The sequence below is a fragment of the Crocodylus porosus genome, unplaced genomic scaffold, assembly GCF_001723895.1.
Source record: "Crocodylus porosus isolate Cpor-Errol unplaced genomic scaffold, CroPor_comp1, whole genome shotgun sequence".
NCBI lineage: Eukaryota > Metazoa > Chordata > Crocodylia > Crocodylidae > Crocodylus > Crocodylus porosus.
The window spans coordinates 168930835-168957233 of NW_017728906.1; the positions used below are offsets into that span (position 1 = coordinate 168930835).

General features: G+C 46.1%; 1 long non-coding RNA gene across 1 annotated transcript; it reads left to right on the plus strand.

The window, feature by feature from the left end:
• The first annotated feature begins 88 nt into the window (after positions 1-88).
• LOC109306658 lies at positions 89-25000 on the plus strand. The gene is made up of 3 exons (XR_002100070.1): positions 89-318; positions 7073-7172; positions 23983-25000. It is a non-coding gene; the product is annotated as an uncharacterized LOC109306658 (long non-coding RNA).
• The last annotated feature ends 1399 nt before the right edge of the window (positions 25001-26399 follow it).

Genomic DNA, 26399 nt, shown 5'->3' on the forward strand with positions numbered 1-26399 from the left:
TCTGCAGATTTTCTATGCTATTGAAACAGATTAGTCCAGGGCAGTATCTCTTTAAGAGAGAGAGTGTAAGAGAGAGAGAGAGCTGGGAAGGGGGAGCTAAAACGCCTGCTGCATTGAATTTGTTTGGATACAGGGAGGCTGCAGCAGTGTCATGCATCACTCTGAAACCGCTGATTTTGCAGAAGGGAAAAAGGGCCAAGATCATTTGAGCTGAGAGACACAAGCAGTCAGTGGAAGAGATGCATAATAAACAGAACAGTATCTGGAAGCAGAATACGAAGAAACAGTCAAATACAGCGGTTTGTCCTGTCCGATACTGTAAGTATTGGCTCACTGCAAGGGATCTCACTTACTGTGGTTGTTTGCGAGAAATGTTTTATGGGTCTCACGGTACTGTTAGCATTCAGTGTGCAAAGAACACTGTCTTTGATCTGTTTAACAGTATGTGTAGCGGAATAACTGTATTGTCTCTGTTTCTACAGCATTTGGGGGTGACTCATGAACTGCAGTGCGCTAGCAGAGTGGATGAAGCAAGCATTTGCACATTGGCTTGTTTCTCCCTGTTTTAGGAGATTTCTCTGTTGCACTGTATCATGACAAATGCTAGCCTATTGCTGCATCACTATGCATGTAAAGACATCTCTTCCTTAATTTCACCAGAAAGCCTTGAACAGGGATTTGTGGTGCAGTCTTTAACATTGCAATGGCTGACATCATTATTAAAAAAAAACCCCCACAAAAAAACCCCTTTCTAAAATACTCTTCACAAACTTTCTATTCATATTAGTTGTTCTAATTTTGGAAGGCTATGTAGCAAGTATTTTTTCTTAGGTTTGTAGCTGTAGTAAGATTGAAACTCAATTAGATTTGCATTGTGCCTTGTGAGACTATAACATTGACGAGGACGTATGGTGTGATTTATTTAGCAAGGGAGTGAGCACATTCCTGTGATTTCTCTCTCTGTTTAGTTAAAGTAGACATAAGAAAAACACAATGTAAAATTTAAACATTTCTAAATGTATTATAATGTAAAATATAAACATGCTTTGCGTATGCTCTAAGTGGTGTGTTCTTGCTAACAAAAATTATTGCTAACACACTGCAGCATGTGGACAAAGAAATTTTGAAAGCAGAAAGAAAACTCTAGTTGTGTCTAAAACTTCACTCCAGCAGAGCAAAGAACTAAGAAATGTGTTTTATTATTTTGGAATTGTTTTAATTTTGCTTAGAGCTGCATCATCATCATCATAGTGATAGGCTGTGACACAAAGAATACCATCCCTGTATTAATAATGACATATATTGTCATGGTTACCACTATGAACCTTATGTTGCATCTACTGAAGTCATTAGCTTCAACGTGAATAGTACTTATACGTATTGCTACATGAATACAAAGAGGTTGGGGAAGATGATGCAGGCAATCCACCTCTTTCTACACTATGTGCTGAGCCCAGCATAATCTCAGTTTTTGAATTTTGAGGTCAAAAACTCCTCTGGGTTACTATCGCCATCTCAGGTGAGGCAGGTAGGCCAGAGCAGTTCTCTTGCAACCTGGGAAAACCAAACTTTCAAAGGTTGATTTGTAGTTCACCTCACAGCAATCTCAGATGCATTCCAACTGTGTGAACTTTTGGTAGAATAGTGCAAGTGCATTTTCTCATAGTCCCTACTACAAATTGTACAGTTTAGCCCTTAATGAACTTCTAGCAAGGCTTCATCACCTCTGCCATGCCTCAGTTATGGATTTGAGAGCATGCTGACCTTTCCATTTTTTTAAATGTTGTTTCTTGCCAATTTCTCACCATTTGTAGGAAGTCTTCCCAATTGATACCATTCAGGGTCTCTGACTGGGAACAGAGTTTCTGAAGATTAAATATAATACTCTGCTTTCCCATTTTGCAGTTACAAGATACATTCCGGTATTTCAAATGGAAAGGACTAAAAAAATATTGTAATTATCTAGGTCTTTAGTTTAACCTGGACAGTGGGCTACACTCATTTCTGGAGCATCTCCTTTCACATCATTGGAGTTATACCAAGGTTCATTTGAAACTCATAAATTATCTAAATGATATATGTTTTTTTAAATTACAGCTTGATTCATGCACCACCTTTCTGAGTTTGGCAGATCTTCAAGAAGGTTTATGGAACCCAGACATACAGTCTGTGCATTCTGTATTTCTGAATATCTTGGTGTAGCTTGGAGAAGCCATGTGCACCTGGGAACACCAAATTTGCTGGGGCTTCCTGTATAAACAAGATCCCATCCTCATGCAATGTAAACATAAAAATTCAAATTTATTACACAGAGTAAAAACAAAAAAAAAACCCAAAAGAAAACACTAAATATAATTTTGAAACACTACTAACTAAAAAGTGAAATCTTTAGGTTGCACCCTGTTGTGGGAAGCTTCACCCATACCCAGGCTGTCTGGGACTTGGGGCTCCTCCATGGGTAGTTCCGGGGGCCTGCACCCCTATATCTGCCCTTCAGCAATGGGCTGGAGAGGGGACCCACACCGGAGAGCCCTATGAGCTGCTCCTTAGGTGCACTGCACTGCGGAAAGCTGCTCAAGAGTGTGGGTCCTTCTGCATTGCAAGGGGATGCGTTGCTCCTGGAGAAGTGGTAGAGTGCCAACCTCCACTTCTCCATGGTGGCCTTGAGGGGTTAACTGTGGCTTTCATCAGCATACCGCACCCCAAAATTCCTAGTCTCAATCCCAGCTCTGTTGGGCAGAAAACTGTAAAAGAGCTCAGAGGAAAGGTCAGGTCTATCTTGGCTTGGGCCTGAATTACAACTGGTGCCCAACCACAGTGCTTGGCTGGGATATAAACTACAAAAAGGGACAGAAGGAGGCCCAGGCCTATCTCACTGGGCCTGAACTGGGCAGCAAAAGCTTGTCAGGCCAATACTGCACTGAGGTCTGGATCAAAAAGTAGAACCTGGTTTCACCCTGGCTCAGACCACATCAGTCTTCAGCCTGGTCCAAATCTGCCAACCGAACATGTGGCTGGGGTTCAGCCACCCAGCGAGGTTGAAACGCAATAGCTGTGAAATAGCAAAAAGGGCCCAGGCCTAGGGCTGCAGTCTGGACATCCAGTCTCAGCTACACAACTGTGCTGAGACACTATAATCACAAGACAGACGGGGCCAGGCCCATGTGGCCAGTAACTACTGGGGCCCCATTAGTGGTCAGTCTGCTCCAGGGATTAACACCCCCGTTGTATTATCCAAATCAAAAAAAAAGGGGAGGGGGAAGAGGGAGGGAAAAGGGGTCACAAACTCTGAGAGACTTTCTCTCCCTGTACCTGAGGCTTTCCCTTCACGTAGCTTTTGCTCACCTCTCCAGTGAAGAGAGGGGGAGACATTTTTCTGGCTCCTAATTCAACTGTGCAGCTCTTCTCAGTGCCAGGAGAAAGAGAGAGAAACTTTAGTTGAGTTGTTCTTATATACCTGGTGTGACATCATCCAGTTAGGGAGTGCCATATTGCAGTCTCTCATTCAATCTGCCTGGAGAATCCTCTGCTTCCTGTGGCCAATGTGTCCAGAGGATTTTACATATTTTGCCCAGATACAAGGCCCCAGCTTTCCATGTGCAGAGCACATGGCCAGAACAACAGGGGCCATCTTGCCCACATAAACATACACACACAAACCCAAAAACACAATACAACAACCCCAAGCACACACTTCACCATACACATATATATGGCAAACAAACACTTTTATGGGTCAAAATGTGAACCTTTCAAATAGTACGTGAAATTTTGAGGCCATGTAGGAAATCTCTTTCCAAAAATCAGCTCTAATTAGTCCAGAAATATTTTGTATGTGCAACAATTATTTAGCAATTCTTCATGCATCAGCTAAAAAGCATAAAAAAGCTGCATGCCAATTTACTGCAGTAGCCTCTTTCTGGAGATCTGTATTCAGCTCCTTTCTACCAGCCTGCATTTGTAGTGGTCCTGTCTCCATTTTTTATGTGCACTAGACTTCTTGGAACAAAAGTTGTGCTTAATTTATTTGCCTTCTCCTTCTCCTCTTTGATTATTCACTGCAGGACAGTCTCTGCTTAGAATCAGGATAGCAAAGATTCTAACTGTTTGCTAATAAGTTGTTGGTTCTGATTGCTGTGCAATGATAAGGCTGTGCTAGAAAGCTTTCACACTGCCTGCTTGTGCTATACTTAGTACTGGTTTGCTTCCAAGAATACCAAATTTGCAAAATAAAAAAAATTCACACATAATAGCTCCATGTTCACAGGGATCATGCTAGGAATAAAGAGGTAGTGGTTCTTTTTCATGTGAGTCTTACAGTAGAATGTGTTTAAATTCAGAATATGATCATGTAAGAAATGCAAAACTCTAGAACCCTTGGTTCAGAGATGATACCTGTTATTAGGCCAACTCCTTGAGCTATTTCACTGGAGCTTATATGTGCCCAGGGGCTCTGCTCGGCTTCTTGAGTTTGACTTGTCCTTCAATCAAGGGAAGAGATTAGTGGTCATTGGTGATGCGTAGGGGGTGCATGTGGGTGCATGTGCATCCCCTGAGATTGGCTATGTCCCCGAGAGAAGCGCCAGCAGTGCTTCCACAATTGGCTTCTGGGGGACCTCTATCTCCCGTCAGCGATTGGTTGCTGGGGGCAATCAGCTACTGGGGGACCCCCCCCAAGGTTAGTGATCAGCTGCTGTTGCCCCCCTCTCCCCAGTATTAGAAGGCACCAGTTAGCCATGTTAGTGGTGATGCTAAACTAAAATTTGTGCCTGTCTATGATCTCCCCTCTACTTTCTTACATGAAAAATGAAATCATTAAGCATTATTAACATTTAAATTATGGTATCACTGGCACCTGAATTAAAATCTCCCTGCGAGGAGTGCAGCAGTTTACGATCTCAGGTCCTAAAGCAGGGGAAGGAAACTTTTTCGGGCTGTGGGCTAGAATGAGCCGTTGTGGGGTGAGTCCTGCCACTGGTGGTTCTCATCCCCACAGTGACATGGAGAAAGTGCCAACAGCTGAAGCCCCCCAGTCCAAGTGTGACCGAAGCCCCATGTCTTCAGGCCAGCTCAAAAGTCCCACGGGCTGGATCTGGCCCACAAGCCATAGATTTCCAACCCCTAGCCTAGAGATCTACATAGATATCCCCTCATTAGTTATGTATGATTCACAGTGGAGGTTTTCATGGGGGTGCTGCTAACTTGTATATGCCTTTACCAACTGTTTCTGAGCCCTGATCTAACACAATCCTTTGAGCTGTGAAATAAATTTGTGACGATGAGGAAATCTTCAGATAAAGGCTGGGATGGGGGTTGGTGCTTTTGGACTCTTAAGCCCCACTTGTCATATCTACACCTTGTATTTCCCCTTTGCTATGCCCACAAACTTTTCAACTTTCTCTCTTTCTTTCTCCATCTTCATTTCATTTTTTTCCTCCCAGTTATTGCTCCTTGAGGGACCACTCTGTGTACTCTTCTTTGGCTGGTTTGAGCCCTGTGCCCCAGTCTTCCAACAGTGGACATGTTTTTCCTTTATCACCAGGGTAGCCTTTGAGGTTCTGCCTTATTGACAGTTTACTTCTCACTCTGGTGCCAATTCTGCAAAATATGTGCTGCACTTTAATCATGTACTCAGTTAGGTCCACCTGTATTCAGATATCTGCATACTTTAGTACATGTGTTTCTTGAATTGAGGCCTCGGTGCATTGGGGAGAGATACTCGATTGCAGAAAAATGAATTCTCAAACCCAATAGGGCTTATCCATCTCCCTTTCTATGATCTAATGAAGACTAACCAGTTTTTATTTCAGTTTTCCATTAGTCATGACAAAAATGATGCCAGAAAACTAACTGCTGTCATTTATTATGTATGAGAATCAATATGCAGCATCTCCTATTTCAGCATTAGAAGTGCACAGGGTATCTTTTGAACATAATGGAGAAAACAGAATTTTTTATTCTCCTACAATGGATTGATTCCCAAAGGATTTCATCTGCCTCCCATCATTGTGACCTCCCAGATTTTGACCTTCACCATTTAGGATCATATTAAGTAGAACTGCAGTAGCAACAATACCATCCTGAATGCTGTGTGAATAGAAGCCTGGGAGTAGAACGACAGGCTGTCATATAACTTTTAGTTATTTTGAAATGTGTGATTTAGTAATATACTGAGTCTCCTTTTAAACTGTTTTTGCGTTTTTTTTATGATTTTCCCCCTGCATCAATTACTATTTAGAAACTACAAATGGAGAAAATTTTCCTTACCATGTTCTCACTACCTTTTAAAAATATTTGCCTCCACTGTAGTGCTTGCAGTTGTTATAACATTACTCACATATAATATTTTGCACTAACAGGATACAAATCTATTTAATTATATCAAAACACTTTAGAGATGCTAGTGAATTAAGTCTCATGCTTCTCCTATTAGTGAACGCACCAGCTATTAACAGAAAACCAGTAGAGCAGTGCTATTGCAGTTAATCACAGTTCTTCCAGCCCACTGAAAATAGTCATTTGGAAAAACTATGTTGAATCTCCAATGTGTTGCAAAAGCAACAGAAAAATACAAAGGAAAAGTCAAATTGTGGACTATCTTGACAGAATTCTTTCAGGATTGTTTTATGCTACATCAGCACAGTTGTCACTGACAACATCAACATTAACACAAGCTGCATTTCATTTCTTATATTGATCTATGGCATGGACAAAGAAACTACATATTCTCATCTTTGAAAATTATTTAGTCTCTTTTATCTGGGCATGCTATGTGTAGCCAAGTCTCTATATTAATATCCTTATCTCGCCAATGTTTTACATTCCTAGAGCTAAATTTTTAGCATGCTGTGAGTCTCAATTTAGAAACAAGACTCCCCCACGTAAAGGAGAGTTTCATATAGTTAATCTCCCTAGCTAAAAGCCTGGATTTTAATGAGATATCATTTTGTTCCAGTTTTTCCTGGCAAATGATATACAAGTGTACATAATAACAGTGTATAAAACAACTGTGTGTATATCTGTGAGTGTGTGTGTATTCTCCATTACATTTCATTTTCATTTTTTGTGTCAGATGGCCCCTTCTTCAGAGCCACTTTTTCTAAATCAGCTTAGAAGAGGAGAGTCAAAAGGAATCACTTAAAATACAGACTGCAGCAGCTCCACCTATTTTGGTGTGAAGTTTCTGTCTAAATATCCTGCTCAATACACCTCTGAAGAGAGAAGGGACCATGTGCAAGTTATTTCCTCATTTTTCATATTACACTCTTCCCTGATATGGGCTTGTTCTTCTTTGCCAATGGATCTGCATGCCCTTTATTATTGTCTCATGGCTATAATAACAACAGTAGTGATACCCAGCTGTTACCATAACTACTACTCTGCATGTGGTTTGGGGAGTGGGCAGAACCAGCCAGTTTTGGGGCTGTATACATTTTAAAAGAAAAAATGGACCTCTTGTGGGCAGGTGCATATATCTGATAGGGTTCCTGCCTTGTTCCTAATGGCTTTTTTGCTTGTGCTTATTTAAGTTGGTCTAATAAAAGATATCAGATTCACCCAAAGAACCTTGTCTTCTCTTTCAAGGCAGACACAAGCTTCATAACCTACTCCTTCCCTATCTGTCATCTCCCCTTCAGGATCAAAAGGTTGACTTCTGCCTCACAAGGACAGTCTTATTTGCCTACATGACTGATTTTCAAACAAGTGTTGCCATATCCTAAACTGCACTTCATGTCCAGAAGTTCCCATAAATATCTGCAATGCTACATCATTCACTTGCTTCAAGCTCCTCATTAAAACTTATTTTCCATGATGCCTATAAAAAGAAAGGCACTTAGCACTTTCAGCTGCTGAACTGCTCTGAGCACTGCCAGCTACGCTAACCAATATTGCCTCATTGGCTTTCCATACTCCTGTGTGTGCCTGTACTCATCCATTATCTCTGGTTTTAGCTGGCCAGAGGAAGCACCACTTTTTCTTCTGTAGTGCCCGCCCAGCACAAAGGGATGCTAAAGTTCCTAGATGATGCAGTAATAGAAGCTGCAACAATATGGACTACCAAAACTCTAAGCCCCCTGGGCAGCCTCCACTCCAGCTGCTCCCCAGATTTAGGGTATGGACATTTGTCTATTTGTAATGGCTTCAAAATCAATGCAGGTCCTCACAGCAGCTGTTTCACTAGCCTGCAGCCACACGAGTGCTTTCTCCGGGGTCAAAGTGAGGGAGACTTAACTGACTGTTATCGCTGCACATTACAGTATAACAGCTGCTGTGCTCTCATTTTGGAGCGGCTACAAATGCACATTTGTCCATACCCTTAATTTACAGGGCTGTTGTTAGATCAGGGCTGTCTAATTTGTAAGCAGCTGGGGGTTGCACACTGTCTTGCGTTGGCCACACCAACATAAGCCACAGGCCCCCCTGAGCTGTATGCCACATGGATGCCCCCCTGTTGCAATGCATGCATGTGGGCACCCCATGCCCCACAATGCACTGCACTCATAGGTGCCCTGGCCCCCACTGGTTGGTCTAATAAATGATATCAGATTCATCTCCTTGTCCATAGGCTCTCATACTGCACTACACTGCATGGACATGCTGAGCCATAGATTTGACCAGCACCACAGGCTGTGCTGCACCACACTGCCCTGCCCCCTGGGGTGAGGACTGGAAGTGGAAGCCAGAGGAGGGAGGAAGAGCATAGAGACACAGGTTGCTGCTATAGCCAGAGCAGTGGGGGGACATCCTGCTGGGAGCCCAAGGGCCACAAATTAACCCTTCAGGCTGCATGCAGCCTGCAGGCTGTTGGTTGGACAGCCCTGAGTTGACCTGACATCATACTTTACAAATGTTAAGTGTTACAGGTATTACTATTTCATATTTCTCTGCAAATAATTGTGGAGTTATCAGCAAAGGAGACTCCTGGATTGTAATGGCAGTTCTAAAATTCCATTGCCAGCTCACTAAAGGAATTCATCACCCTGTATTAGGATCTTACTTAATATACTAAACTCTCTATGCGTGTTCTATTTTAATTCCTCAAGAGTCAGGTTGTCCTAGCATATATGACAATCATTAAGAGATGTGCAGGCAGTGGATCGTGGCTCTATCCTGGCTCTGGACCATGCTGTCACTGCTGCAAGGAGCCAGGGCAGAGCTGCAATCTGCAGCCTGCATGCCCCTGCCCAGAGCATGCAGGCTGCAGATTGTGGCTGTGCCCTGGCTCTGGGTCACACTGTCACTGCCGTGAGATCCCAGAGGCTCCAGAGCATCTTCCCGCCCTGATGTGCGCCCTGCCAGCTTTGCTGGAGCCAGTCTTCATGGAAACACCAGCTTTGTGCTGTCACAGTGTAGCTGCTGCCAGGGTCTCCATGGAAACTGGCCCCAGTCATATGGGCAGGGACTGCAGGGAAATGAATTCTGCTGCCAGCCAAATCCGGCCTGTGGGCCAGACTTTGCCCGCCCCTGTCTTCATGAGTCTAGTCCTGTTGAAGAAAGCCAAAGTGAACAGATAATATATTTAGGTCAACAAACTTAAAAATCCATCAAGTAAGGCAACAATTCAGATTTCATAGTTGAGAACCTTTCTGCCAGTTCTAGACCTGGGGCTTTCAAACTTTTTTCATTTGCAGACTCCTAGAAATTTTTGAATAGAGGTGCAGGCAACTTTGAATTGTAAGTGTGAGTATTCACATACTTTTTATTGATCATAGTCATCTTTTGCCTATACAGTTTGAGGATTCCTATGTGTCCACAGACGATAGGTTGAAAACCACTGTTTTAGACATACCATTGAGAGACTACCAGCTTGAATGTCCCAACTGTTGCCAGTTCCTGACATGTAAGGGTCACATAGGTCTGGAAGCAACAAATTTAGTGTGAATCCAAAGCAAGTATCATTAAGTGCCAGGGGGTGCATACACATGTGCTTTACTGTGGAGTTGACTAATTAGCTTTTCAGTAAAGTGTTACAGCCTACACATGCGCTGGTATTAGGGCAGAGTAAATTAATTAACTCTGCCATAGGATAGTACTATCAGGGACAGTACTAACCTATGGTGGAGTAATTTACTCCACCTAATTTAGTTTAGATGGTGACAGGGTAACTATAGGGCATGAGGATGCTAAAGTGCAGGGGCTGCCTGCCACCTAACCCTGCACTTTATCAACCTTGTGCCCTAGCTAGCCCCTTTGCTACTCACTGCCATCAGCTGGAGGCCAGGGCTGACCCCCATGGCCCCCTGCCAGCCTGAGCCTGCTCATCCCTGGCCCAAAGTGCTGCGGCCCTGGGAGCACATGCAGATGCTGGGCCCAGGAACAGCTGACTCCCCTGCAAACTGTACCAGAGTTTATCACATCACTGTAATAGCATGTGTAGATACACCCAAGGGATGCCCCCCTGCATGTGAGGATGTGTCCAGGGTGTCTAAAGTTAGTGCTGAGCCTCATGCAGCTATAGTGCATTTAATATGCAAAATATGCAGTACATAGGCTTGTTTAGGTCTTCCTCAAGTATCTCTACACAGAAGTGTATAATGTAGACATGTCTTGTTTTCACCTTTTTATATATACTGTCCATGCTTTCATGTGAAGGTTAGTATTTCTCAACTGTTTTCATTACACTTTCATAATTAGTTTCTCTGCCTGACTTACCTGAAAATTATGAAAATCATCAAATTCTTCAGAATTGGCTTTTCTCATAAATAAAGCTACTTATGAGTCTTATTTATGGCTGGCACCTGTTGCTTGCAAGCACAGAGTGAAGTACCATTTTTGCAAAGTTTCAAATCTGGTAGTGGTTTTATCCAGTCCATTATTCCACTCAGGGTATTTTCTTAGCACATTCGTCTTCTGGTGCCATCTGTTGTTTAGAAATCACTCAGACCCAAGGAGATTCCCAAGAGGTCTGCTTTATTTGGACTTCCAACATCAGTCTTGTGTAACATGAGCCTCTGAACAATTAAACAACTGGTTCCTCTGAGTTTTCCATTGACTCGTAAGAGCTTTTTAAGTTCCCCACACATTTCACTCCCTTTAAGCTGTTTTAAGAAGTGTTTCCAGATCAGCCACATTCTTGATGATGTTGCTACCTTCTTAGGCACACTTTTTTTCTTCTCCCTAAGCTCAGTATTGCAAACTCCTTGTTAAAGCTCAGTTTTTCAAATCCTTAGAGTCAGGAGCCAGAATCATGATATCAAAAAGGAAACTGTTACCAGGCTTATCCAAAACACACTTTTCCCTGACAGTAAATATGGTTCTCTTTGTGGACCTTTATCAAACTTCCTTAACATAAAGGGGATGGTTTCATCTGCTGTTTGGCTTTGGAAACATAGTTTAGCATTACAGGCAACCCCTGCTTAGCGCTCTTAATTGATTCCTGAAAAAGCGAGCGTTAAGCGAAACGAGTGTTAAGTGAAACCGAAAGTGTTTGACAATCCAAGATGGTGACCCCAATTGTTTTTAATGACCCAAAACAGCAACCGCAAGAGTTATAATGAAACTCGCTGAGTGCTAAGTGAAATCAGGTATCAATTTAAAATGAGTGTTACAGTGAAATAGCTAAGTGAAAGAGCATTAAGTGGGGGTTGCCTGTATTTGAAACTGAAGTCCTGTAATAACAATGTATCATTTTCCATTTCTGTGGAATGTTGGGGCTATTTCTATCTTCTCCGACTGTTAGGGATATCATGGGTTTTGATGATAGGTTTCATAACTCTCCAGTTTTCAGCATGGCTTATATTAAGCCACGTTTGTATATTCAGTTAGATTCTTCCAGGAAGAAATTATAGGACAAGTTTCCCAAGTTTTACAGAACCTTAAAACGCCTTGGTAATAATGTTCTTTCTGCTTGCCACTGGAACTTGCCATCTTTATTGCAGTAATAAGGAAAAGTATTGCACTACAAATAAATTCTGTGGCTGCTTCCTGGCAAATGACCAGATCATTATGAGACAAAAAGTGGGACAGATGATTCACCGAGCCATGAATGAACTAAATACCTATCACTGTTGACATCTGGCTTCATCTGTGTTGTTGACTTGGGCTTGCTCGGGGTTTTGGCATATCTTTTAATGAGCAGTGCATTTGCCCTCATCTAGGATTATAGCCAGTCCTGCTTGCTTCTCTTTGAAAGCCTGCTTTTAATTGGAATTTAAAATAACTGAAGAAAAGTGAAAACCATTGTTCTCTTAAAATCCTTTCTAAAATCAGAATTTTTCTGTTCTGTGTAAGAAAAGAACCTGGAACATTCAGGCACTAATCTGAAATGTTCACAACCCTTCCTCGTAGGCAAGCGCTTGATTAGACTTCCCAAGACTTCTTTTGCTTTACCTCACAGTGCCCTCCAAGTTTTGGACAGCAGGGGGTTGCACATCCTGCAGGACACAAACCCCAGGGCCCCAAACCCTCCAGGTGCCTTCCCTGGAGGCCCCAGCCACATGGGCAGCCTTACTTTCCCCAAGCTGTGTGGGCAGTGGTAGCAGTCTGCTGTCCCCTGCTGGGCGAAGAGTGTGAGCAGTCTCCCACCAGTGTGATGGCGAGCATTGACTGGTGGTCAGTGACCACCTGCAGATGCTGCTGGCAGTGTTGGCGGGGCATGGGGAGGGGCGGTGAGTGGCAACTGCCCGCAGGTGCCGCTGGCAGTGTTGGCAGCACTTTTCATAGGGGGTGTACTGCCAATCTCAGGGAGTGCACATGCACCCGCTTGCACCCCCCTACGTGTCACCAATGATCCTGCCTTAACCATTTGTCTCCAAACAGGGAGAAAACTAGGCTTAAAGAAAAAGGAAACATTAATCTCAGTTTATGTGACACACAATTTAAAATATAAGAATCCAACTGCTATTAAAAGTCTTTAATGTGTGCATTTGTAATCTAAGATAAAATGATATTTTAGCAAGTTAGTTATATCCTATGTTAAACAAACAAAACCCACTACCAAAGAACCTGCAAAGCAGAAATACATCTAACTTCAGGCCAATTCTATCCTTCTGGGCTGAGTTCTAGGGGCATGGAATGACTGTAAAAGGTGTATATTTCCACCCAAAGAGGATTTACATTCTTATGAGTTGGTTAGCAGGGACTCTAGTCTTCTCTGTTTACTCCCAGAATAAAATCATACAATGTATTGTGTAGGGAAACCATCTTCCTTGCACAGGCCCCTTTGAAAGGGAAACTGTCATAGAGAATTTCTTGGTTGTAAAGGTGGATCCTAGCAGTCTTTTTTAAAGCTTAATTGAAAAATTTTACTTTGTACAGAATCAGATAACGTGGTAATTTAGCTCAGGAAATGAGACACCATAACCCACATCAGAAACAGTCACAATTAAAACTGAGTCATAAATTACTTGCAATGTCCAGATTCCACTAAGTACTTAAAGCATGAGTTGTCAAGTTACTTCAAACAAAAGGTGGTTTGGTATTATTTGGGAGTCATACCTTCCTACTGCTTCTGGAAGCCCTAATATCCTTAAGCTACATTATAAGCAAGGCCTCCATTTTAACAGAAATAACTGATACCAATGAATGAATAAAAGAACTTTATTTTCAACTTAAATGTTTCAAGTTGTAAAACAGTCATCCAGACTTAGGCTGGCAGGTTGACCCCCCAAGAACGCCCTGGCAGCTGGGGCTGCTGTGTCATGGCTCAACATGTTGCAGTCCCAGGCGTGCATGTAAACGTGGCATCTGGGAGTAATAAACTCCAGTGTGATATGTACTGGAGTTTATGCTGCATTAATTTCACATATAGATGCACCCAGTGCTAAGCCCCAGGGGTCTGCAGGAGGGACTGGAGGGGGGTAGGCAGGGGCTGCAAGGGGATTGGGAGATGGAGAGGGGAAGCAGGGGGTGTGATTGGCGGAATTGTGGGGCCAAGCATGTCTGCAGAGGGCTTGGAGGGATGGGGGTCTATCGGGGTCCTCAGGGGTTAGCCGAGTCCAGAAGGTACTTTTTACTGACCAAGACAATTCCCCCAACTTGAGCACAGGCAGATGTCCAAAAGGCACCAGGCGCCAAAGGTTAGTGCTGACTTAGTTAAGGAGCAGTTAGAAGGGCTGGATGGGTACAAGTCAGCCAACCTGGATGACCTCCATCCACGGGTGCTGAAGGAACTGGCCAGTGTCCTAGCTGAGTCAGTGGCACGGCTGTTGGAGCACTCATGGTGCTCCAGTCAGATCCCTGAGGGCTGGAAAATGGCCAGTGTGATCCCCATTTTTAAGAAAGGGAGAAGGGATGAACTGGGTAACTTTAGGCCAGTCAGTCTTACCTCTATCTCTGGGAAAATACTGGAAAAAATCATCAAAGAGCACATTTGTGAAGGCCCAGCAGGGGAAATGATGCTGAAAGGAAACCAGCACGGGTTTGTCACAGGTAGATCCTGCCTGACAAACCTTATAGCCTTTTATGGCCAGGTCACACACTGCCTCGACACAGGAGCTTAGGCTGATGTCATCTGCTTGATTTTAGGAAGGCCTTCAACACAGTTTCACATCCTATTCTTATAGGAAAGCTAGCAGGCTGTGGAGTGGACGACTACACAGTCACGTGGGTGGGCAACTGGCTTAGGGACTGCACCCAGAGAGTGGTGGTGGACGGGTCGTTCTCGACCTGGAAGGAGGTGGACAGTGGGGTCCCACAGGTTTCGGTCCTCGGACCGGTGTTATTTAATATCTGCATCAGTGATTTGGACAAGGGTGTGGAGAGCACCCTCTCCAAGTTCACAGATGATACCAAGTTATGGGGCAAAGTTAACACGCCGGAGGGCAGGGAGCAGATACAGGCTGACCTGGACAGGTTGGGTCAATGGGCGAAATGAAATAGGATGCAGTTCAACAAAAATAAATATTTTTATTCCTCCTAGGAAGGAGGAATCCCCAGAACACCGATAGGTTGGGGGATGACCTCCTCAGCAGCTCAGAGGCTGAGAGAGATCTTGGAGTCATAGTTGACTCCAAGATGAACATGAGCTGGTAGTGTAACGAGGCCATCAGCAAGGCCAATTGCACCTTGTCATGTATTAGCAGATGCATGACCAACAGATAAAGGGAGGCAATGTTCCCCCTTTATGCGACATTAGTCAGGCCACAGTTGGAGTACTGTGTCCATTTTTGAGCACCACACTTCAAGAGGGACATGGAGAATCTGGTGAGGGTTCAGAGGAGGGCCACTCGCATGATTAGTGGCCTCCGTGAAAGATCCTGTGAGGGGAGGCTGAGAGATCTGGATCTCTTCAGTCTTCACAAGAGACAGCTGATGGGAGATCTTGTAGCGGCCTACAAGTTTATCAAGGGAGGACGACAGGGAATTGATGATGCCCTATTTACCAGAGTGCCCCAGGTAGTAACTGAGAATAATGGGTGCAAACTGGTGGAGAGTAGATTTAGGTTGGATATTAGGAAGAAATTTTTTACATTAAGGGTGGCCAGAATCTGGAATGGACTTCCAAGAGAGGTAGTACTATCACCTAACTTGGAAGTCTTCAAGAGGAGGCTTGACAGTCACCTGGCTGGGGTCATCTGATCTCACTCCTCTTTCCTGGCAGGGGCAGGGGGTCAGACACGATGAACCATTGTGGTCCCTTCCAACTCTACAATCTATGAATTTATGAATCTATGAATAAGTGTTTAGCAGAATCAGGGGGGCTAGCAAGGTCCACAGGAGGGTTTGGGGGGTAGAGGGGCTCTCTCCCTCCTGGACCAAGGGTTGTTTTTAGCCTCAGACCCTCCACCTCCAGATGAATGACTCCATGCAGGGAATTTACTCCCCCGGGTCCCACCCACCTCTGCTTCCACCCCACCTCTGCCTCCACCCCAACTTATTTTCTCAGCTCCTGGCCCTGGCAGATGCTGGTAAAACTGGCACCAAGAGTAGCTTTCAGGATGTGGGGTTTGAAAAGTTTTAGAGACAGTGGTGGAGGATACTTAGAAGACACTATAGTTTACTTCCCTGTCTCATGTCCCTGTGACAAGGTATTCAGCAGAATTCACTGGGATCTGACAAGCCGTGCAATAAGCACTTCTGCTATGGCTTCAAACTTGAGCTGTCAACCGTGTGTCTTGGTACCTGCACTACTCCAGCTGTCAATGTGGTCCTAGCTTCAGTGACCACCATATTTTAGGGCCTTTACAGGCCTAGCCACAAGCAACATGACATCAAACTGACACAAAGTGTCTATCTACGGAAGCAATTCCTGAAGCAGAGCTGCTGAGAAAGGCTGAAGCATCTTTCAGCCTTTCTTAGCACCTCTGCTTCAGGAATTGATGATTTTTATTCTCACAGTCTTTATTAGCTATATCATATTAAGATGCAGGACAAGCTCCTCAGTGAAAATATTTGTTGCAAAACCCAGTAACTCCCTCTGTCAGAACTGGTACTTGATATGATTTGTTGGAAGAACAATAGATTATGAAATACGTTTACCAAGGAATGCCGCTACACAGTTGGCAGTTACATAGTTGCCAAAAGCTTTGTGTTGCAATACAGTCACCCATGATGACCACGAACTGAGTATCTAGTTTAGATCTAACAAGAAGAGGATCCAGGTGGCATTCAATCTGCAAAGAAGTTATGTTCCTGTGGGATTTGCCATTATGTTGATGAAGAGGTTGGGATCCAAAAGATTGCTTGAACTATGCTGTACTGTAATGGAACAGAGCTTGCACCTTTTAGAAGGGCATATTGTAAAGCTTACTTATGAAGTAAAGTTATCTAAAAACACAGTAGTTACCCTTGGAAATCATCTGCATTTCACTTTAAAATCAAATCATCAGATGATGCTTGTGGCAGGGCTCTTTCGGATGCCTGCCACTTTAAGGCTGAGAACAGGCAGTTGGCAGGTATGGGCCAACCCTGATGAGGCGGCCATATTAGATCTAGGCCCACAGGGCAGAGGCAGCAGTCTGCTGCTGGCAGCTGGAGGAACACTGCCTGGCTGAGCTGCTACTCAGGAACACCTTGGAGATAAGAGCAGGAGCTATGGGGATGGGAGGAGGTTCCTGGTCCTGGGTATGACTGAAAACTGCATCCTGCTGGGGAAGAATGGCCTGGTGGGGCTACCCGTGGTGGTGGAGCTCCCCAGAAATGCCAGGTCAGTTGCCTCTCCAGTGAAAGGAAAGGAGGGGTGCCTTAAAACCCCAGCCCCTACATCCTGGTGGGTCACCCAGACTTAGGGGCAGGCATGGGAGCCAGGCATGTCTTTAGACACCTGAGTACCACAGGAGTGTAAGACCCAGGAGACCCCAGTGAGGGGGCAGTAACATGGTCCAGAGAGGGGGTAGGAAAGTGGCCCCAGAGCAGGGGCAGAAATGTATGGTGGGCCTGCACAGGGTGTCATTATGACATGAAGGACTGTGCGTAAGCAAGGTGTAGGACTGAAGGCTGGTCTGAAGTGCTGCACCAGGAGGTGTGTTGAGAAGGGCCAGAGGATGGCCTGAAGGGCAGCACATGGGCCAACCTCCATGAGTATGTGAAAGTGGAAAGTCTCCTAGTGAGGAGCTAGGGGCAGAATCATCCCAGTGTTGGGCACAAGGACTATGCCATGTAGTGTAGGGGGACACAAGTGATTCAAAGGGCTGCATGTGCAGGGCTAGCATAAGAGTAGTCAAGCCTGATATCCCAAGGGGATCGCTCAAGGGAGCAGGGCAGTGAGAGTGGCCCAGTGAGCGGCAGATTGCAAGATGCCTAGTGACAGTGGGTAGAATGGAAGAGGCCCCAGTGAGAGGGGGCGGTATGAATGTGGTCCTGAAAGGGGCAGTGTGTGAGGGGCCCAATAGTGGACTGAGTTTGGCCTGGCCTGAAGCTGGGTGTGACAGGGGGCAATGCTTGGGGCTGGGTCTTAGGTCACCCTGTCTACCAGTCTAAGTTAGGGCAGCCTTCCCAGTCTCTCCTGCCATGCCTTGTTGTTAAGATACTGGTTGTAAAAATGCAGGAGGCTGCCCACTTAAGACCCTGATGCCTAGGGGTGTACACATGACTCTGACCTTCCCTTATTGTGTCTCATGCCTCACAGCTGACATCCTAGAGTTACTCTTTGCTCCAGCTCATGGCTGGGCCAAACTCAGCCTGTTGTGAGGTCTTATGCATCTATCCTTTCACTGTGCCCCACTGGGCCTCATTCATACTGCCCCCCTTTCACTGAAGCCTCTTGCACTCCACCCTCTCTCACTGGGCCTCTTACATGTTGCCCTTCACTGGGCCACACCAAACCTGCCCTGCTCCCTTGAGCGACCACATAGGCAATCAGGCATGCTTACACTTCTTGGCTGGCTGGCACAGTCTCTCAGGCCCTCTTGTGACCCTCATCTAAATGGTTACCCACCAGTTTGCTTTGTCCTGGGTGGAGCTCTGACACAAGCCCCTCTCCAGGTAACTTGTCTCTCTCTCCTCCTTCATTAGGGCTTGCTACTCACTCCTTCCACCCATGACTCCCACTGAGCCATGTCATTCAGCTTCGGGCTCAACTACAGCCTCAGGCATGTGAAGATCAACCTTGACATCACTGCTCCCTCCTGGGGCTTCCACTCATGTCTTCACCTTAGGCCGGCCCCAGTGGGGCCTACCACTCACTACCCCTTCTCTGGGGCCTCATTACTATAGCCTCTTCCAACAAGGGCCACCAGAGCCTTACACCCCCACATGAGGCTCAGGTGCTTCTTGCCAAACATACCTGGCTCCCACTACTCACACTGGGCTCAGGTGCCTCTTTCCAGGCGTGCCTGGCTCCACTACCCTCCTGTCTTAATGACCCACTGGATGGTGGGGGCTGGGGTTATCAAGCGTCCCTACCCACCTTTCACTGGGGAAGTAACTGACCTGGCATTTCTGGGGGACTGTCTCACCACAGACAGCACCACCAGACCACCCTTCTGTGGCAGGGTGAAATTTCCGGTCATGCCCAGGACCAAGAAGTTCTACCTGCCTTGGTCTAGTTTCCTCATTAGGGCTCCTGGATGATGAACTTGGGCTCTCTCTCCTTGGGCCCAGCTCTCACCTTGACCCCATTCGGAGTTCATAGTAGCCTGTTTGCTGGCTGACCCCTACCCTCTTTGTCTGTGATATCCCTTCATCGAAGGGACCTTCAGCCCTTATGGGCTCTGGCCCCACCTCCAGGCCATTCGGAGTGCCAGATAGCTCACCATGGCACTGGCCTGCCCCTCACATTGGGCTTATTTGCCCTTTGGCCACCTGGTCCTGGCCCTCTTGCACTGACCAGTGTGAAGGATCAGAAAGTCAGCTTAACAGCTGCTGACCCTCATACTCCAGAGGGATCCTTTCTGGGGTGTACCATAGAGCCCTCACCGTAATCGGGGTTGGCCTAGCGCCCCCACAATTCTGCATGGGGTCTAGGTCAACTGGGCCCTCTTGAGCCCTGGCTTCACCCCTGCCAGATCTACTCAAGGGCTTGCCTGGCACCTTTGTAGGCCTACAAGCGGTTAGCCCCATGCCTAGGCTAGGCTTTGTTCTTAATAGGTCCTAGTCTTCTTTCTGGGGCTCAGGACCCCACTGGGTCACTACACTGGGGTGCAATAATAAACTGGATGCCATCTGCGAGGCATGGGGTAAAAGAAGGTCAGAGCCATGTGTAAACCCCTAGGCATCGGGGTCTTAAACTGGCAGTCTCCCACATTTTACACCAGGTTAAGAAACAGCAAGTTGTGGCAGGCGAGACTGGGTGGACTGTCCTACTTAGACAGGTGGGTGAGCCAACGTGAGACCTGGTCCTGAGCTTGCCCCCTGTCACAATGCCCATAGAAATATTCAGCTCCTGAAATATAATGTTTGTGTCTCCAAGAAGTGTAAATTCTTTCTGCAGAAGGCAAATGTGATAATTATCTGTCAGAATAAATCTGCCATCATTCTTCCTCAGTGTTATCACATGCACTTTATACAAATCCAAACAAATGACAAATCTAGTAGAGAACAGCTTATGGCAGCACAAATCAGCAAAAACTGACTTTCTGTTGTTGGGGAGAAAGTACAAGTCAATGTTTCTGGTCAAGGTAGTCAGGCCTAACTGACTAGATGTCTTCTGCTGCTGGACCTCGGCAAAATGGGAGAATTGGACCAAAAGAAATCTCATGAGGTTCAATAAGGAGAAGTACAAAGTTCTGCACTTAGGACAGAATAATCCCACGAACCAGTACAGGCTGGGGACCAACTGACGGGATGTATGTGGCTGGGCTGAGCCACACCCCCGCCACCAGGATGGGGCCAGGTAGGTAGGGTGATCCCTCTCTGCACCCTCCCACCCTGTGGCGAGGTAGGGAATGGGGCGGGGCAGGGGCTGGGACAGGGATGAGTGGGGCCCTGGCTGGGGCGGTGGGGGGGAGCATGGGAGCTCAGGCGGCTCATACAGGGACATGGGGGGGGGTGCTTCTGTGCTGCATGCACCCTGGTGGAGGCCCAGAGGCCACATGACCTCTGGATCTGTGTGCAGGGCAGAGGTGGTTGCCACTGCATGCTGAGCTTCGCGCTGCAAGCCCTGCACACAGATGGGGGGACATGTGCCTTCCAGGCCTCCATCAGAGTGCATACAGTTGTGCCTGGATGAGCCGCCTGGGTTTCTTAGGGGCCTGGCTGGGGCCCCATTCCCCTGCTGTCAGGGGTATGGCGGCATAGGCGGCAGAATGGGGGGCTAATGGGGCTTAGCACCTCCACACACAAGGCAGTGGTAGGGCAAAAAGGCAGGTTGGCTGCAGGATTCTGGTGGCTGCAGCAGGGGTGGAGAGGGGCATGTGTGCAGTGGTGAAGAGGGGAGTGGAGCAGGGGCAAACCCTGCACAGCAAGGGCATGGTGCAGGACAGAGCTGTGAGTACCTCATCTGGGGATGTGGGGAGGGGGAGCATGCAGCCTGGGAGGACATGGGGGGCACGTGGCCCTAGATTTGCATGCGGGGTGGGGCAGGCTGGGGCTGGGGTGGCACCAGGCTCTTCCTGGTGCAGCTCTTTGGCCATGTGGTTCTTGGGCTGGGCAGCACCAGTGGCACTGGGTGGGTGTGGGGGTCTACAGCGAATTTTTGGGTGCCTGCAGCCCTCCCCATAGCCCTGCTCCTAGCACTGCTGCCCAACCCGAGATCCATGTGACCAAAGAGGTGTACTGAGAAAAGCATGGCACTCTTCCTCTTTCTGATGCCCCCAAGGTCTCTAGGATCTGGAACCTAAAATCACAAAAGACTCTGCAGGGTTGCTCATCACCTCCTCTTCCTGCTTCCAGGAGCCCCTGGGTCCACAGTTGCAGTCAGCAGTAAGTTTGAGTAGGGGAATCCCCCTCCCTGGCCCCAGACCTCAGCCAGGGTTTGCCTCAGAGGGCAGTCTCCCCGCTCCCACTGTGCAGACTGGGCTTGCCCCACCCTCCTGTCAGCCAGGGGCAGGGGCAGACCTGCTCTCTGGAACACACAGTACAGCTCAGCCCAGGGCTGGAAAGCATGCTGGGATGCTGGGGGACTCTCATTTAACTTGAACCAGCAAGGGGTCTGGGACAGAAGTTTCATAAACCAGTTTGACCCAGATCAGTTAAGTCTGATATTACATTTAACCAGGTTTATCTTAAACCAGTTTCAACCATTCTGAAACTGGTTTATGTGCATTGAACTTCTGTTCTGTTGCAGGTTTAAACCAGTTTCTAATGACAAACTGATTTATGTGTAACTTTTGTCCTTAGCCCTTATATATAAATCATTATACTTATATTAGAGGTAATAAAATTATTCTTATAAATTATTTCCCTTGTATAGATGTAATAAGTGCAATCTCAGACAATTCCTGTGTATAAAAAATTGTGCATGTTAGGAGACTATAGTATAGACAGCAGCCTCTATTCCATCCCTGCTTAGCCCTGCCTGAACTCAGAAAGGCTCTACATAGTCATTGCAGGCAGTAAAGATGGTGCTAGTCAGGGAGCTAGAGAGCCCCTGTTTGTATCTGGTAGCTGATAACCAGATTTTGTTTCTGTTCTCTACTGTGGATGACATCATGATTTTTATTAGGTTTGTGATCTGGAAACATGGTGTAATGTGGCCCTTGCCCCATTGCTGAGAAGGGGGAGGAAACTCTGGAGCCTGCTGGCCAGCCAAACCATCAGGCAAAGACTAAAGGGTAGAAAAGACTAGATGAAACATTCACTGCAGAGCCAGTGGTGGCAGCAGTATCACAGGCTGGAGGTTTGCATAGAAACAGTGGAAGGCCTACCAGCAAGGGGCCACCCTGAGGCTGCTCCAGCAAGCCAAATCCAAAAGAACCTATGGCAGCTCAGGGAGGCAGGTGATCAGCTGGGGGTGGGGCTGGGGAGCTATATAGGCATAGGCCCTGAGTGAGAGTAGGGCAGTGCACCCTGAAGGCCAAAGGTAAAGGAGCCCTATAGTAGACTGCCTGCCAAGGAAAGCCAGAAAGAGGTCCTGCTATCCCAGAGAGAGACCAGTATGGAGCTGAGAACTGGCAGAGCAGGAGACTGTTCAGACAGGGAATTTCAGCTAGCCAGTGTGCCGGAGAGTTGGAGCCAGTGGGCTAATGTTTCAGTTTGTGTTTTAATTGGTGATTTGTGGATGGAACTGTAAGGGTAGGTCTGGAGGTCCCATTAGTGCCCTAGGGACATGTGATCACCTTGAGCCCTGCTGGGGCAGGCTCCCTGGCCAGACTGGCCTATTTCTTTGTCAGCATGCAGGTCATGTACAGTACTGGGCACAAAACCACAAATGAAGTGAAAAAAAAGTTTCCCCAGATCAGCATAATAAAGGACAATTCATATTAGACTAAGCATGGCAATGAAGAACAAGCATCAGGAAACGATGTCACTCACTAATTATGGTTGTAATTACAGTCGATTTCTATTACAAGCTTTTTTTTTAACATTCTTTGCAAGATAAACAAAACTAAATAATCCTATAATTTTTCATATGTATTTTTATGCTGTAGATCCTGTATGGATCTCTAGAGTGTTTGTTGGAGACAAATATACACAGATATAAAATTCTTTTTTGATGAAAGGACCTGCTAGCCTAGCCTGAATCACAGAGAATAACAGTTATATTTCCACAACACAAAGCAGTGATAGGTTGCCAGTAGTTTAATAACGTTTCCCACAATCATTTTCCTTCTGTCTGTCATGAACTTGTGTACTGGAATGGGATGGTGTTTGCAAAGGGATGGAAGGGAGAATGAGAGACTGGAGAACCTATTCACATATTTTTAGATTGGAAAAAAAGGCTTTATCACAGCCTAAGGGAGAAAGCAGCAATTGCCAAACAAACATGAAGCTGGACATAGCTTTGTTCATGCCGAAGATGAAATATACTTTATTTTACATACATATAGAATGACTCAATTTGTGCTGCTTAACAGCAGAAGTCTTGCATTTATTGTACACTATTCAGGTTGCAAGAATAGTAAATTCTGTTATTTTGATTGGAGGGAAACAGATACACTTTATTTCTAAAAACAATGTGAAGTATACATAGCAACATAACATGGAGGTTGACCTGTATAAATGTAAGTAGAACTGCAAAACTTTGAATGCTCCCTTGGAAAGCTTGGCTACAGTATAGCTAATTGCACTGCAGTCTAACACATCCCAATGCAAAAGTATTCTGCCCAACATGCTCCTCAGTTTGGTGACATAGTTTTAACAAATATATATGCCTAGGTAAACCTGAAAGTTTTTTTTCAATGTATTCTAAAGCAAGGAGAAAGTAAAAAGCTGCCTCTAATTCAGGATTCATAGGGCAGTTAGTCTATTATGAATCCAAAGCATATGATAGTTTTCTATAAGAATGCACAGAGAAAAAAAAATCTCATAGCTTTGTTCCTGATCTCCATGTGCTTGCAAATACTGTAATGCACAGCGCAGTTTTATAATTAGAAACATGACTCACATAAAGGCAGCAACTGCAGCTATGTCCTCAGAGGAAATGACTTTTCCATGCCCTTCAGTTCAGTTCCTTTCTGTGTTAATGCCCGGTTCTGTCTTTCCCATTTCTTTTTCTTCTCTCAGAACCCCCGAGATGATGCTGAGAAGTCCCTACTAGCAGATCAACGGGTGAAGACAGGACTGACACACTCTGCCATTCTCTCTGCTTTCAGGAAGAAGGAAAGAAAAAATGGAGATGACAGCTACTACAGAACAACTGAACAAGGTTCAATTATAAAAGAAAACAATTCAAGTTTAGTTTCAGAAAGAATCCAGGATCTTCTTGCTCTCCAAATACTGTTCTGTATAAGAAAATAAGATGGACAAACCCTTTTGAGTGTAAGGGAGGCTTGACAAGGAAATTGGATAAGTAGCAACAACTAGAAGCACTGCCAGATTTTGGAGATAAGAGATGGACTGAACAATTGAGAGGGGCTTTATATGGCTGGGCTTTCTAGCAGCCATTTAAAAAGGAAACAATGATGCATGAGCAAAGAAGATAATGAATAAATCATAAGTTCTGCTTCATGTTTCTAGCAGGAGGAGATCACGGAAGCAGAGAGAATGGAAATGAAGGATAATATCAGGTAAATGAGATGGCCATTGCAAAATACTTTGATTAGAATAGCCTGGGGTGGGGGGAGGGGGAGGGGAGTTAGTGTTTCTGATCTTGATACAACTCCACTGGATCCAGTAGGATCAAGTGTAGGCCTGAAATGGACTTTGGCCAAATTTAAACTGGGTATATCTACATGAGATGGTTTACTGAGCAGTAGAGCAGTTTACTATGCAGCTAGCGTGCATGCATAGGTGACTGGTGGGAGGACCATGGGGGGGCACATGCCCCCCTGACAGGGCTATCCCCGCTGCCGACACCACAGGCAGCTTCTGTGAGTGCTCACCAGCCCCGTCCCTGTCACCAACAGCTTCTGCAGGTGCTCACTAGCCCTATCCTCACCACTGATGCCACCACTGACTTCTGCAGGTGCTCCCCAGCCTCATTCCCACCACCGCCACTGCCGGCGACTTCTGCAAGGGCTCAGCAGCCTCAGGAGGCACCAGTTGCCCGTGTGTATGTCCACACATGCACACACTTACTGCACAGTAAACTGCTTTAATCGTGAGTAAATTTGCTACCTGCAAATGCAAGCATCAAATTTACTAGTGATTAGTTACTGTGCAGTAGCATGTATGTAGATGCCTGATTGGGAGCAAATGTGCTCCTGGTCAACTGGGCAGCAGTGGGTGGGAGATTGCTCTCTGCCGCCAGGAGCTGCCTGCTGCTGGCGTGGGCTCTGCCACTGAAGCCCAGGTGGAGACTATGTCCTCCTGCCCCAGCCTCAGGGAGCTTCCAGCCCCCTGCTCGGAGATCATGATCATGGAGTGGGGGCTGGGAGCTCCTTATCTCCCAGTGCCAGTTTTGTGGTCATGGGGCTGGCACTGGGAGATCCTTATCACAATGTAGCTATATATGGAGATGCTTCATCTATCTGTGCATCAGGCTAATAAGACACATTAGCCTGTTGCATAGAGCATATGGTCACCGATTTGTATGTTGTCTGCAACTGAAATGAGGGAGTCTAGAACTGAAAACATAGGCATGTCTGTGATACAACATCATTCTGCCAGTCAGTGGTCCCCTCAAACACACTGTGCAAGTTGCCTCCTGAACCAGAAGCATTATAGCTAGACTTGTGTGGTGCTGCATGTGGGGCTAATTGCTTCATACAAGTCACTGCTAATTAGCCTGGGCACACTACTTCTTGTTCAGGAGGTAGCTCATTCAGACTGTACTGCATGCTTGTACTGTTGTCTCTTATAGTATGTTTGTGGTGAAAATATGTTTTATGAGCCTTAATTAAAGAGTCAAGTTCTCAACCTGGGAGCTCTACAGACCCATAATCCCTGTGCTTTGGGCAGAGAGAGACAGGTAATAGACATGGATAAGTTAAATATTTCATATATTTCCTCCCTGAATGCTGCATGCCCCCGGAGGCTGTGAGGGGGGTAGGTATGGTGAGCTCCAGCAGGCGGTGGGAGCATGGTGGCAGTAAGCAGGGAGCTTCTGCAGACACCTGTGGCACTGTCGACAGTGTGGGGGAGGGGGGAGATGGTGGCAAGACGCCACCGGCAGCATTTGCGGTGGCCAGCGGCGATTGCGGACTGCCTGCAGATGCCGCCGGTGGTGTTGGCAGCGAGGGGCAGGGGGTTGGCGAGTGGCGACTGCCTGCAGGCAGTGCTGGCAGTGTCAGCAGTGCCCTTTTCATAGGGGATGCACTGCCATGCTCAGGGGCTACATGTGCACCTGCTTGCACCCCCTACATGTTGCCAAAGGTTTCCTCTAGACAGCATCTGAGACCTACAGTATTCAAATCGTGGTTAAATTCTGATTTTTGTGACAACCATCATTTTGGCTGATAACAGGAATTAAAATGGTGAGATCTCAGGATTTGAAACATATACCCTGCAGATTACACTACAAAAAACTCATCTGAGCTCAG